The sequence below is a fragment of the Theropithecus gelada genome, unplaced genomic scaffold (assembly GCF_003255815.1).
Source record: "Theropithecus gelada isolate Dixy unplaced genomic scaffold, Tgel_1.0 HiC_scaffold_865, whole genome shotgun sequence".
In the NCBI taxonomy this organism is placed as follows: Eukaryota; Metazoa; Chordata; class Mammalia; order Primates; family Cercopithecidae; genus Theropithecus; species Theropithecus gelada.
The window spans coordinates 2,265-7,368 of NW_020265402.1; the positions used below are offsets into that span (position 1 = coordinate 2,265).

Genomic DNA, 5,104 nt, shown 5'->3' on the forward strand with positions numbered 1-5,104 from the left:
CTAACACGGTGAAACCCTGTCTCTACTAAAAAAAAAAAATACAGGCCGGGCGCGGTGGCTCAAGCCTGTAATCCCAGCACTTTGGGAGGCCGAGACGGGCGGATCACGAGGTCAGGAGATCGAGACCATCCTGGCTGACACGGTGAAACCCCGTCTCTACTAAAAAATACAGAAAACCAGCCGGGCGAGGTGGCGGGCGCCTGTAGTCCCAGCTACTCGGGAGGCTGAGGCAGGAGAATGGCGTGAATCCGGGAGGCGGAGCTTGCAGTGAGCTGAGATCCGGCCACTGCACTCCAGCCTGGGCGACAGAGCGAGACTCCATCTCAAAAAAAAAAAAAAAAAAAAGAGAATATAACAAGAGCTGTGCTAAAGATTCATATTCCACGAGGGCATCTAAAATGCCAACCCACAGTACAGGTGCTTCTTTCTTCTTGTATCCATTTATGTGGTAGCTTTCAAGGATTTCTGGCCAAATGTCACAGACAAAAGCCAGGAGGTTATCCCAGCCTTCATCCCTGCTGTGAGGAATGTAGGTCTGGAGGATGGTCATCTTCTCCTGGGCCTCCTTCTCCACTTCGGTGCTGCCAGTGCCATGGATCCCAGTGCCGCAGCTTCCTTGGCCTTCAACTCTTTCTCTCTCTGCAGGTGGTGGTACTGTTCAATTTCAGCCTGAGCTGCTTCTTTGGCCTGCATCAGCCTCCAGTTCTTTCTCTTTTTTTTTTGAGACAGAGTCTCACTCTGTGGCCCAGGCTGGAGTGTAGTGGTGGTGATCTCGGCTTACTGCAACCTCTACCTCCCAGGTTCAAACACTTCTCTGCCTCAGCCTCCTGAGTAGCTGGGACTACAGGCACGTGCCACCATGTTGTGGGAAATCAGGGACCCCGAACACAGGGACTGACTGGAGCCACGGCAGAGGAAAATAAATTGTGAAGATTTCATGGACATTTATCAGTTCCCAAATAATACTTTTATAATTTCTTATGCCTGTCTTTACTTTAATCTCTTAATCCTGTTATATTTGTAAGCTGAGGATGTACATCACCTCAGAACCACTGTGATAATTGTGTTAACTGTATAAATCGATTGCAAAAGATGTGTGTTTGAACAACATGAAATCAGTGCACCTTGAAAAAGAACAGAATAACGGCGATTTTTAGGGAACAAGGGAAGACAACCATAAGGTCTGACTGCCTGCGGGGTTGGGAAAAAGAGCCATATTTTTCTTCTTGCAGAGCCTATAAATGGATGTGGAAGTAGGAGAGCTATTGCTAAATTCTTTCCCTAGCAAAGAATATTAATATTAATACCCTGGGAAAGGAATGCATTCCTGTGGGGAGGTCTATAAACAGCCGCTCTGGGAGTGTCTGTCTTATGCAGTTGAGATAAGGACTGAGATCCACCCTGGTCTCCTGCCATACCCTCAGGCTTACTAGGGTTGGGAAACTCCACTCTGGTAAATTTGTGATCGGACCAGTTCTCTGCTCTCGAACCCTGTTTTCTGTTGTTTAAGATATTTATCAAGACAATACGTGCACTGCTGAACATAGACCCTCATCAGTGGTTCTGCTTTTGCCCTTTGCCTTCTGATCTTTGTTGGACTCTTATCAGTAGTTCTGCTTTTGCCTTTTGTTCTGTTCCCTCAGAAGCACGTGATCTTTGTTAGACCCTTATTAGTAGTTCTGCTTTTTGCCCTTTGAAGCATGTGATTTTGGACCTACTTGCTGTTTGCACACCCCCTCCCCTTTTGAAACCCTTAATAAAAACTTGCTGGTTTTCAGGTTCAGGCAGGCATCACGGTCCTACCAATATGTGATGTCACCCCTGGTGGCCCAGCAGTAAAAATTCCTCTCTTTTTACGGTCTCTCTTTGTTTCTCAGCCACCCAACACTTATGGAAAATAGAAAGAACCTATGTCGAAAAATTCAGGTGGCTTCCCCCAATACCACCACCCCTGGCTAATTTTTGTATTTTTAGTATTTTAGTAGAGACAGGGTTTCACTGTGTTAGCCAGGATGGTCTCAATCTTCTGACCTCATGATCCATTCACCTTGACCTCCACTTCTTTCTTTTGCAGGCATCAGACACCTTCTCAGCATCCTGCTTCTCAGCCTGCAGCAGCTGCTGAATCCCCTGAGATGGACTGGCCATTGTGGCAGCAATTTTGAGACCAAGGCAAGTGGCCTAAAGCATCTTGAAGGCCCCTTGGGTCTTCAAACTGCATTTTAAACTGTTCTTTCTTCTTTATGTTTTCCTCTCCTGGCTCCAGGTCTCAAGATACAACTTTGAGACAAACTGCCTGTATGTTACCTCTCATTTTGAAACACAGCCTCAGAGTCCTACCCCGTTTCCTTCTTCATCCTATACTCCCAGGCCTTATGTACAATTATTTACCTGGACATGTGTTCAGCACACACCATGCTGTCTTATCTGACCATATATTTCCTTAGAAGCTTCAGGGATCGGATTCTGATAGGGACCAGGCACCTCCGGAATTCTCTCTCCAACAAAAGATAACTTCAGGGGTGGAACCCACTGCCGGCTGCAGAGTGACTAAGAGATTGACTAGGACTAGTTTATAACCCGGCAGCATCCATGATGGCACCAGCCCCTTCACCAAATGGAACAACAGTTCAAGAGGACCACCAGGGCAAGTCACGCCCTGGCACCTCCCTGATCCCCTTGCCTCTTTTGCATTCCAAACTCTTGCATTCCAAACTCTTTATTTTATTTTATTTATTTATTTATTTATTTATTTATTTATTTATTTATTTTTGAGACGGAGTCTCGCTCTGTCGCCCAGGCTGGAGTGCAATGGCCGGATCTCAGCTCACTGCAAGCTCTGCCTCCCGGGTTCACGCCATTCTCCTGCCTCAGCCTCCCGAGTAGCTGGGACTACAGGCACCCGCCACCTCGCCCGGCTAGTTTTTTGTATTTTTTAGTAGAGACGGGGTTTCACCATGTTAGCCAGGATGGTCTCGATCTCCTGACCTCGTGATTCGCCCGCCTTGTGTCTCGGCAGACATGACTCCAGCAGCTGGGTGGCTCAGTGCAGGCTGCACTCTCTGCCTCCAAGATGGCTTCTTTGCTCCCATGTCTGTTGCCTCGACTGGGGTGGCTGAAGGACGGTGTTATGAACTGAACTGTGTCCTCTCAGATTTAGACACTCACATCCTAATCCCCAATGTGAGTATATTGGAGATAGGGCCTTTAAGGAGGTAATTAGGGTAAAATGAGGCTGTAAGGGTGGGCCCCTATCTAAGAGGACTGGTGTCCATATAAGAGGAAGGGACACCAGAGTGTGATGCAGAGGAAAGAACATGTGAGGACAAAGCAGCCAGAAGGCGGCCGTCTGCAAACCACGGAGAGAGGCCTCACCAGAGACCAAACCTGCAGACACCTTGATCTGGGACTTCCAGCCCCCTGAGCTGTGGGAACATGCATTTCTGTTGTTTGAGTGGCCCTGTCTATAGTATTCTGTGATGGCAACCTGAGCTGACAAGGATAGAAGGGCTCAGCTGGAACTGACTATCTGAGGGTCTACAGGCAGCCTCTCTGGCATGGTGGTGGCGTTCAGGTCCTTGGTTTTCTTACATGGTTGCTCAGGTTTCAAAAGAAAGGCATCTCTGGGAACAAGGTCAAAGCTGCAAGACGCTTTATGACCCAGCCTAAGAAGTCAGCTGAAGCAGTGGCAGGAAGGTCTCTGGGAGGGGTCACAGGCCTCACCTCTGGAAGGAGATGTGTCAGAGGATTCCCACCATGCTAGTAAGTGCCACAATTGTGAAATGGCCAAAAGACCCTGCTATTTACTTATCCATGATAAATGATGAACAGTGTTGTAAGGCAGAGAGAATGAGAAGGTAAGAGGAATGGGAGGGCGAGGGGTGACACAGAGAAAGGAGGAGGGAGGAGGGCTGTGGGAGGAGGCCGAGCTCCCTGCCTGTGCCTGGGGCTGTGCCCTGTGCACATTTCTTCTCTGCAAGGAGATCAATGTTAGGCCTTGTCAGTAGAGCGCACTGAGGAGGAAGCGGACAACGTTCTATCTAGGGTTTTCCTTCCAGCTCTGGGTCCATCCTTCACCCTTGGTGTGCAGGTGACCCTTGGTGCACACCCTCCAGCGAGTTTCTCCTGCACTCCAGTGGGTGGCACTGGGTGGCACCCATGAGTGGGTCCTGAACATGTCCAGCTGGCACCCCAGCCTCTCCTGGCATTACGGGACGCTTGGGGTGTTGCTTTTCTGGCTGGCAACCTCTGTGGCTGCTGGCACCGTTGCCTGAGTTCTTGTCCTGTGTTTAGGAAGAATGAGGTACACAGACAAGTGGAGGGTGAGCAAGACGAAGAGGAGCTTTATTGAGTGTTAGAACAGCTCAGAGGAGACCGCTGGGGGCAGCTCCTCTCTGTAGGCAGGTTATCCCCTCGGAGTGTTCAGCTCTCAGCAGACAGGGTAGCTCCTCTCTGCAGCTGGTCCTCCCGTCTCTCTGTTCTCTCCCCTGCTCTGGCTGATCCCGCAGGTTTTTATGGACCTCAGAGGGGAGGAACTGCCCTCCCTGGCCGGAAGGTGGGGCCGTACCGAGGACCTGCCCTCTTCCACCCAGGAGCCTGTCTGCCTCCCACTGCTGTCCATGACATCCAGGCCGTTCTTGCCAAGGGACACCTGCAGCCCAGTGCTGAGCTGCCCTCAGCAGCCCCCATATCTGCACCCGAAGTCCGGAGGGGGCTGAGGTGGCAGGGCCTGAGTATGCACGTACTCAGTCGGGCGGTCACAGTGCCGGGCTTGGCTCCAACCCCACTCCGAGATCAGAGGGTGTGCCAGGAGTGGGGAGAGGCCAGGCAGTGGGATGGGGCACCTCCAAGCCTGCAAAGGCAAGGAGGGGGTCCTTCCTAGGCCCCCAAGAGCACAGGGAAGCCCGGGTCTACAGCCCCTACTTGCGCGGCTGCAGCTGTGCCTGATGGGGGCTCCTGCCTGTTCCTGGCTCCCACCAGCTCCATGGAGCATGCAGCCCTGGATACACCCCCTCCCGGCCTGGGGTGGGGGCTCCTGATCCTCACTGGGCCCCGGCTAGGATCTGGGGCAGAGGCAACGTCGCCACAAGGTGCCCCCATTGCC

General features: G+C 51.3%; 1 pseudogene; it reads right to left on the minus strand.

Annotated features, from left to right (window-relative positions):
* Window positions 1–415: 415 nt before the first annotated feature.
* Window positions 416–2,148, minus strand: LOC112618046 (annotated as a pseudogene).
* Window positions 2,149–5,104: the final 2,956 nt, after the last annotated feature.